The sequence below is a fragment of the Egretta garzetta genome, unplaced genomic scaffold, assembly GCF_000687185.1.
Source record: "Egretta garzetta isolate BGI_Z169 unplaced genomic scaffold, ASM68718v1 scaffold287, whole genome shotgun sequence".
NCBI classification, from domain to species: Eukaryota; Metazoa; Chordata; class Aves; order Pelecaniformes; family Ardeidae; genus Egretta; species Egretta garzetta.
In genome coordinates, this window is record NW_009260435.1 from 3,066,456 (window position 1) to 3,076,461 (window position 10,006).

The 10,006-nt window shown below is 38.8% G+C and overlaps 1 protein-coding gene across 4 annotated transcripts in view; it reads right to left on the reverse strand.

Annotated features, from left to right (window-relative positions):
* HMG20A (high mobility group 20A) overlaps positions 1 to 9,737 on the reverse strand; it is a 52,097-nt gene extending 42,360 nt beyond the window's left edge. For 2 of the 4 annotated variants that reach the window (XM_035899313.1, XM_035899311.1), the window contains exons 1-3: positions 9,488 to 9,736; positions 7,858 to 7,974; positions 7,236 to 7,377 (exon numbers count right to left, since the gene is read on the reverse strand). The gene's annotated coding sequence lies outside the window, so the exon portion shown is untranslated. Of the gene's footprint in view, positions 1 to 7,235; positions 7,378 to 7,857; positions 7,975 to 9,487 lie in introns of all 4 variants that reach the window. The other 2 variants (XM_035899310.1, XM_035899312.1) reach the window with 2 other exon arrangements.
* Between the last annotated feature and the right edge of the window lie 269 nt (positions 9,738 to 10,006).

Below are 10,006 nucleotides of genomic sequence, written 5' to 3' on the forward strand. Positions count from 1 at the left end.
TAAAATACTCTTCCACATAACAGAAATGTAAGAACATAAACTTTAGGAACACATTGGAAAGTTTCTTGTAATCTGTTATTTTCTGCATGCTTTGCAAACCCTTCTGATAAATGACTTTTCTGTAATTCCCTTGAGAAATACTTTGTTGACATGACATTGGGACAGAATGTATATTTTTACAGCTGGCAAAAAAATTATGCAAGTAACTTACCTAAAAAAAACCCCCAAACATTTAAAACCTTTTCCTATAGAGAAAACACAAGTAAGACATCTATAACACAGTTCACATTTTTATAAGGTCAAGACAATATTAACAGAAAAGGTTTCTCAAGTAAGGAAAATATCTTTGATATTAGGATGATTTTCGTATCACTGCTCATTCAAAGCAATTCACGTAAAGTTCACACAGTCAAAATTTAACTTGCAGTTGTTAATTCCATAGCTTTTTATACCTAAATGTAAACAGATGAACAATCAAATCAAATCTTATGTCAAGACCAAGACCACTTTGATTAGTGTAATACAAATACTTGCAAGATTTTTGTACTTTCAAGAAAGCTGCCTGGGCTAGAACTAAAAAGGCTTATTTCCTGTCTGTAAAGCTGCAGTATACCCACATACACAGGCTAGAGGAGATGACTGTGATCACCCAGACTGACCCACTTAGTATCAGCCACCTACCCTCTGTTAAAAAAAGAAACACAAAGAGGAATTCAAATCTACGTAATGGTTACCTGGTCTTGTTTTAAAGACTGACAGTAAGAGAAGCATCACTGCATCAGCTGTCCCACATGGTAGTTATGCACACAGTAAATTTGTACAGCTTGCTATTGTAGCAGTCACTTAGATTTTGTTATGCTTTTAAGCTAAGAACCTATATCAATAAATCCTTATTAAGTTGTGATTTGATCAAAGTATCATTTCAAGAAGTTAAACAAATGCAGTGTCTGCACTCATTTTTAGGACTGAAAATATGCCTTTAACTCATTTCCAGCCTCTGATCTTTTCCCAGTGTGCTAGCAACCCTTTCTGAATTCCAAAAGTAGCACTGCCAGCTGCAGAAGACAACATGTATTACTACCTGGCCTGTTAGACTCATCTGTTCTTATACCTAAAGCTTAGTTGCTCAGAGTTTCACTAAATGCTGATGTTCAACTGGATTATCCCATCACCTCCAACACCTCCTCACTGCTTCCAAGGAGGCTTTCCCCTGCCTATACCTGTCCTGAAGTATACTAGTTTAAATGTGACCAAATATAAAGTCTGGTTTACTTAGTACAGTCTTTAAAAACAAAAAGCTAAACCAGGCTAGTAAGCCACAACTACTGAAAAAGCAGTTGTCACATCACCTCTCCCCAAGTAACCAAGAAGTTTAAAATTGATGTAATTTTGTTCAGAGACATCAAATTTCAGAAAGCAGTATGAATCAGGCACTATTTGTGACTTTAAATTGACATTCAAAAAGCCTGGGATCACAAATAGAATGACTCAGAAGCTTTCTTCTGCTTTTCTTTTTCCTATACTCAGAGCTTAAAAAACCCCATGATTTGTGCTTCCACATTTCAATTAAGTATTTGGAGTTAGTGAACAGTTTACAGAATCCTAATAATGTCACACAGTGATTTATACACTATTGTCAACTGATGAAGCAGAATGAAAAACTGGCAAAATACTGGTGGACATACGTTGAGCATTAGATGAACACAATTTTCAGGCCTTTCTCTCAAGCCCTGCGTATTTTGATACGACCTAGATATAAGGATAGCTTACAGAGTAGTAGCTTGCTGCTGCAGAGAGGGGTTCCCTTGTCCTTTCTCACCTGGTTATGGCAATCTCCACAGCTTACTGGACTTTTCACAGAGCTGCTCTAACTCCGTAACTCTTCCTTTTAGGAGAATGGCAGGGAAGAGGGGAAGCTGGGTATCTTTCACCAGCTGAGGTACATAGTCAAAAGGACTCAGAGTGCTCAAATAAATACCAGAGCTTATTAAAAAAAGAATGTGTTTTGAACCTCTCACTTCCATGCATGGTAAATGGTCATATCAAGCTACATGAGCCACACCCAATCACCAAAGATAACTTGTTGGGCTCATTCTGCTAGTAGTCCCTTGTAGAGTTTTCACATGACATGAAGAGAAACATTCAGAAAGGTCATCTGCCTGCATGAAGATAACCCAAGTGCTAGACGATGCAAACAATAGCTCTCCCCTGCCTCAGGCTACAGTTGTATGGCAGCGTAAGCCTATTTTACTATTAACTACTCGTATCGCATCATCTTCAGCCTGGCACCTCTGTTCACTGGACAAGTCATGTGTTTCAGCATTCTAAAGAAACAGAATAGCTTTTAGTTCATCTATCAAATTAGTTTATGGCAGATTAAAGGGTAAAATGGCTCAGCAAAGGATCCAACAAGCATTGCAGCTGGCAGAAGAAAAAGGGATGCAAGTAGCACAGACAGGAGCTAGCGACTTACATTTCTATAACCCTTACAGCCCGAGACTCAGCTCTCTCACTAAAATTCTAGTGGTGTCAGCAATGAAGAACAGTTGAAACTATTCCAGTAACTGAGGGCCCCAAAATAGCCATAAGTGGGAGAAAATATGGTTACCAGAAAAAATAGGATTCTCATAAACTGACTTGACATTCTCAGGTTTTTTTCTTTCCCATCTAAAGCTAAACATTTATTCTCCTAATGAAAGCTGAGATTCCTTCCCATGAGTCTGGAAACAGAACTTGAATTCCACAAATTCTGATTCATTTGTTCTAAACAAGGGATACTTATTACACTGGCTCTTCACATCATATATGAATTGCAGCAAATACACTCTCTTATCTTAATTAAACTCAGCAAAAGAGTAGTTGAAGTCTTTTCTGTCATGCTTCCCACATGTTGAAACAGTGAGGATTTAGTCAAATATTGGTTATCTCGATTTCATTTTATCAGTAGCATGAGTCATGTGCAATACCAGCAAAAGCATACTGCAGTAAATATACCCCGAGATACAAATCTGCTCCAAAAGAACACTTTAGTATGGCTGCCTATGATAGTAACAGACTAGTAACTGTCAGGACTGAAAACTACTGCTATGCCATGTTTTTTACATAATTACACTGCTAACCAGGCACACATTAAGAACATCTTTTTCCTGTGGTTATTATTTGTTTTTCCATTGGCAAAGTCTAAACTCCAACAGAAACAATGAGTGCATTGTATCTTCTAATGCTACACTGCCTCCACTAAGCAACAAAAATTTCTCCCAGTTTATCACTGCTTTGGTACTTAGTTCTGAATCACAACCCTCCAAGCTCCTGTTCTAAACAGCCCTCCTTTGTTAAGACAATCACAAACATTCAGATTCAAGCAGCAAGAACTAATGTAAGACCTGCTCATTAAGAAATACATCCTGAAGGAGAAATAAGAGCATTCTAATATGCCTATATAGTAAAGATTTTTGGTAACACTGAAGATTTGCTCATCTGCTCTAGAAATCCTATAGAATTTGTGATTAATGAGATATTCCAACAAGATGCTCGTGTATTTGAAGATACGGTAGCTTTAAATGGGTATCTTTCTACAATAGGTCTTAAATATTTTATCCTTTAGGTATCAGAAGATGTTTTTGTCAAGGTGCTGGATAAGTGAAAACGCAAACAGGGAAATTATGCTTATTTTTAGCGTAAGCTGTGGAGAAGTGGAACATGAGAGGGGCACTGTACCAAGGAAAAAGGTTTACAATGCCAGTAAAAAACCCCAAACTTAAAACTAAAATATACATCAAGCTTTCTTCTATCACCTTTTTGTGTGCCATTTGCCCTATACTAGGAACATACCTCCATGCCCCCCAGTCTTCTTGGCAGAAATGTGATATTAGCAAACTCCAGATTTAGAAGTGTCAAAGAAGATTCAGTTTACCGGTTTTGGTACTTTGCTTGTTGTTGATCTGTTTTCTCTGTTATATAGTCTCATACTATTACCAAAACTTGTTTGCCACAGCTCTCCACTGCTTTTCCAACCACAGAGACTGACACTTTCTCCTTCCACGTATTGTCAGGCACAGCATATTCTGAACACTAGTACAGAACACTGAATTCCATTACATCAGAAATTCAACCTTTGATCAGCAAGTAATTATGGCTCCGGAGTCATATGCCTGAGATTATTACTTAGCATATTATTACACAAATGACAAAGGCAGTCCATTCTTCCAAAACCAAGTTCATTTGCATTACTGATGTTCTATCAATTACTTGTTTTCAGCAAACAGTACTCCAAAGTCAGAAAACAACATGCTATCTTATGTCCAAGACTTTGAAACAGCAGCCAAGGGAATTCTAAGTGAAACAAACTGTTTCTTTCTTAAATACAAACATGAGGAGAAAAAAAAAAAAAAAAAAATCACAAACCCCACTAATTTATGTCATGCCACTTGCCCGAAATAAAAAGAACTACGGAACAGACACAGCTAAGTCAGACCTGCTTTAACCACTGTTTGGTTTAGACTGTCTGAGAACCTATCCAACTCTAACAAGCAACTGTACTAGCAGGCTTACATACATATTTAGGTCCCACCATAATAATAGCAAATGTTTGTTAGTTTTTAAAGAAAATTCCAAAATCTCTGTCATTCCTTGCATTTGCTGGGACAGCTACCGCATCCAGGGGACAAACCAGGTAACAGTTGCACCATCTGAGTAGCTAGCTACTTAGTGCGATTTAACTTAACATCACAGCTAGTGGCACCTAAGGGGATTGTCATATTCCTCCCACAAACCGCATGTCTGTTTCTCTTGAGCCAGAAGTGATGCACGCAAATGCAGCAAGCTGATTCAGGGAGCTAAAGTGGAAGCAAAGCAATGCCCCATTCCTGACAGTAACATCCCCTGAACTGCTGCATAATCAGATAGGCACCAGGATAAAGAAAAGGAGCAGAACTGGCCTTTCATCAACTGTTTATTCTATCAGTATGGATCCAGAGCAGCTAAGGTTGAGCACCCCCTCGATTTTGTACATCACACAGTTAAACCATGGGCCTTACCACTTACCCATCTTATTTACTCCCAGTCTACTTCACAACCAGCCACACTCGCCTCCCCCATGCATACACTGGTGTTCATGCAAACTGGTTGTCAACTTGTCCAAGACCTTGAACTAATTTATCAGCTAGATAAAAAAGTTTTCATCTAAGAAGCTCTTTGAAACAGTTTGCCAAAAACATGCATGAGTGCTAGCAGAAGGCAACAGCAGGGTAGATTCACTGGCTCAAGCTCCTTCAGAATTACACCCCAAAGCAGAAAACACAAATCATATATATCACCACTTAAAGTCCTAGCAAGTTCTATACATGACAAATATTTTGAAGGGCAATTAAGAGCACTTTGTTGAGAGTTTCTTTCAGCTGCAAACAGTCCCTCAGACACCACAGCATAAATAAAGCTATGAATTTTCTTTTCATATTTGAACACAACAATAAAACAAAAGGAAGCTTTCCTCTGGTAATTCATTAAATTGCCAAGAAATCCTGCGTTCTGCACTGGCTAGCAGAAGAAATAAAAATGGAAAAAGCATTCAGAAATGAATTCCATCAATCTTAAGTCTTTTGAATTCAATTAATAGCTGGCACTTTCACTATCCTCATTCTCGTTTATATACTTGACACACTGTTATCATCAGTAAAAAAAAAACAACAAACAAGCGAAAAACTCTATGCCACTCAGCCTTTTGACTAAAACAACTCTTCCCATTTTCATGGTACCGCAATTTCTCAAGCTACAGGCTAAGGGTGTCAGCTGCTCACCTCATTACCTATCCCAGCCATAATGCCCAGAGACACATTCCGAAGTCTTAGATTCCCTTTTTCCTGAAGAAACAGTACAAACAATCCAAATCATAAGAATTTCAGAAACAGTGGCATATAAGGTTTATTTTGTTATTCACTGTATGCCATGTGAGATGCATAGTCCAAAAGACTGAAATCCGTCAGCGAAAGTCAGCTATTGCCCTGGTCTCCTGCGAAGGAGAGCAGGATCATTTGTTTCTAGGATCAAAATCATTACTAAGCCTCTTTGGAGACAACTTAGCACAGCTTCCATTTAACATATTTACTATTAAAAAAATCTAGTCAGTAATGTTCTCAATGTCATTTCTGAAAGACGAGTTTTCTTCAAAGTGCGTCAGCACTTGCGAGTAGTGTCAAGGGACAAGGAAGACTTCCTAATAAATTTAGAACCTCGAAGTATTCAGTTATTCCACCTTAATTGTTTTTTTCCCCTTTTACACAAAATGAAGATTTCTCCCAGATAAACACAGTCATTCAAAACTAGCTCTAGCTGCAATTCACCAAAAGCTGTCCTTATCAAACCTTTATTAAGCATCCCTTCAGAAATAAAATGTCAGTCTCAGGTTTGTCCCCAATAGACAGATATGAGCACTGCAAGTTATGCCTTTACTAAGAATTAACCCTCTGTGGTATTAACTTGCATACAAAAAGCTTTAACAGATACATCCCAACAATCCCACTGTAGAAAAGATTACTACAAGGCTAGTCTGTTTTAAACTACTTACCACCTGACCTATCCTGCTGGGAGTAACACTGGCAGTGCATGTACAGACTCTGATCCAGTTGTTTTGCCCTCAAAACTCAAAGGCCAGTACCAGACTACACACAGTAAAAACTAGTGGCTACCATCTGAGCTAACAGCTGCACTACCAATGCCGCTGGAGCAACTACACCACTGGTAAAGCAACAGGCCAGTTCTGTAGTCAGACAGCAATACAACACAGCCAACATTGCAGATCTTGCCCATGAAGGCCAACTTGTGTTACTAATAAAGTTTTGGTCACCACTTGCACTGTGTATTTCAAATAGACACCAGCCAGCCTTAGCTGCTTTCATGAACAAATCCACTGGGGAAAACAGCGGTTTCTGAAAACAAACTGTTCTTAGTAAATTCATACCTACTGAACACTTGGTGTTGAAGTGTTTTTATCTACGACTCTTCATCTCTTAAAAAGAGCTGAAGCTGAAGCTTCACAGTTCCCATGAAAGCAAGAAACATTTCCCCTTTCTTTCTAAGGGAAATCATGGAAATAACAAAATAAAAACCTTAAAGGAATGCAGAAGGCAACCTAGTTTTGGGAGCTCTCCAAAGCCAATCAAATTATAGATAAAAGGGCATTTTATTAGGGTACATAAACAACTAGCAAAAAGCAAAAAAGACAACCTTTCTTTACTCACCTACTGTCCTCAAAAAAGTACATATATGTTCCCTTGAGTTACTCTTCTCTCCCACAAATTATTATCAGAAGAGTATCCCCATTATTTTAAGTGCAGCCTGTGCTCTAATACCTAACAGTTTCTCACAGCACGTGCCACAATACTTAAAAAAAAAAAAACAACTCAGTATAGCTCTGTGTGCACTTCAGTAACAGTGAGAGTACTTAAGTTTTTCAACCACAGCGTGGGGAGGGCAGGAGGTACCGTAGGAATTCAGAAACCTCTATCAGCTTGTTTTAGTGAAACATGCTCTAAATTTGCCTGCAACCTTTGTCCCAGTCAGTGGTAAGCTTGAGAAAAATCTCAGCCACGAACTGGCCCTAAAACAAATCCTACTTAATCAAAGAGGAGCACTTATTATGGAAGGCTGAGCTTGCTTTGGGAGGTGAGAAGGTATAACTTGCTAATTGGGCACACCTCTACACTAAATGACCCTTTATTTAAATCCATTGTGAACAGACGCACTAACAAAGAAAGCTTACAAAGTTAACTGGAACACATTAGTTTATAATTTTCTCGATTCCTGTGCTGTGATACTAAGAATAACTTTGTGATGTGGGTACAAAGCAAAAACACAGCTCACAGTCACCGCTTTCATTCAGAAGTCTAGGAGCATGGGAAATCAGCACGTCTTCTCAGTTCTCTGTGCAATCCCCAGCCATCAGACACAAAAAGGCTGAGCTTATCGAGGGAAGACGTCCTGAAAGAACAGAAGATGGAAGACAGTAAGCATCTCTCTCCTCTTGGTTGCTTTATTGCAAAGTACTGGAATGTTATAGTCACTCCTAACAGTCAGGTATACAGAGGACCTGAACCCTATTCTCAGGTACTAAAGAAACATCCCTGTAAGAAATGATTTTCTTCTCCCTTTTCTGAGCCATAAAAGGTGTACCTGTGACATTACCCTCTATGTGCCTCACCACGAGCAACCAAAGGAAAAAAAAAAAGTACTCAATTTACAATCAAGACAATGGGGTTAGATCACACAATCGTCATTTTTTCTACTTTGAAAACTGCTAGTATCCTATACAGAAGCTAACTGAAGAAATTTAAGACTAATCTGAATACTCTATTTTAGCCACCACTTCTAATCCTAGTTCTCCTAGAATTAGTAATCTCAATTTCTGTTTCCAGACATGCCAGATTTCTAAGGACAGGAAAAAAAAATTAATCCATTTCCCTCAATTTCCTGGACTTGAAAGTTACAATATTTGCCAGAGACTGATACAGTTCTAGAAATGCAGAGTACTTAATCCCTTCTAACAAGAATATAACAGAGGTGTGCAAGAAAGCAAAAAAGATAAAACAGCATTTCACTAATATCTTCCAATATCAGATAGCTTGTGTCCCTACACATATGGCCTGGATTTAAAAAAAAAAAAAACCCACAAAAAACAACAACAACAACAACAAAAACCAAACAAAAAACCCAAAACAACGCAAAAACAGGTCACGAAAATAAATTCTGTTTTCAACAGCTGGTTATGTTTATATTATTATGAAATAAAGAATGATCACTTCAGAATAACATACATAAACATGCTAGAGCAAGTTCTTGTGCCCAGTTCTGTCGCTATGTGGTCTTAGCCAAGCTTAGTCCACCTACACAACTTACTTTACACAGGACAGATGAAGTTTTCAAACACCTAACAAGGCTACCTGCTTAAAAAGGCATTAACTGCAAACCAGTCAAAAAGTTTCCCCTGCAGCGGTGCTAGCACTGACATGATACCCAGCTTCTATTTGCTTAGAAGAGCAGTCCTAGTAGAATTTTGAAACCTAAGTGCACCAGAACAGTGGTCTCTAAAGCGGTTCACACATGCAAGACAATCCAAAGCGTGGGAAGAAAACATTTTTTCTAGCATTAATAAACAGTATTTTAAAAAGTGTTTATTTCATCTTTATCTTATCCTTTCTTCATTTCTATTTTTGAGTATGTTTTATAACGTATATATCAGTACAGTAGTACCTGTATATAACTGATAAATCAATAAATACACGAATATTGGGGGTGCATGCAAAAAAAAAAAGCTTTTTTTACCGATAGACACGTGCAGCCAAAAAAGATTGGAGGCGCTTCTCTAGAAAGCAGAAGCTCCCTTTCTCTGTGAACAGGATTTTCCTTTTTTCTACTGAGTACAAAAGAGGATTTGTCCTGCCTGCCCTCATTTTCCTAGATGCCACACCAAGAGACACAGATCTTTCTCACTCACAAGACGATTTGGGGGTTCTTGCCTTAGAATATCCCCACAACTACTCCTAGCTCTCTTCAGAGGTCCTACACCATAACACCACTGATCAGTTTCCCCGGATATCCAGGACCAGGCCAGTTTCACTCTAGTGCTGGTATTTCACAGGACTTGAATGAATGGCGCCTCACAAGGCACGTGGTTCCAGTTCTAGGTTTGGGGCTTTTTTTGCCACCTCAACGATGAGAAACTCAGGAACAGGCAATTGAGTGTGAAAACCTGTTATTGGGATGAAGTATGAAAAAATCACGCTATAATAAATGACCTGAATAACAAGGGAACAATAAGTGGACATAAGAAAACAATAAATAAATAGAATTAAGAGGCCATCGAATATTATTACCTCTTACGCTCTGCGGGAACCGAGGGAGGAGGTGAAGGTTACAAGGAGGAACCCAGGGAGCCAAGTGCCTAGACCCTCACCAAGCTCTTCCCCCTCGCCCAACGCGAGCTCCACCGCATCCCCCCGGCCCCCCCACCGGC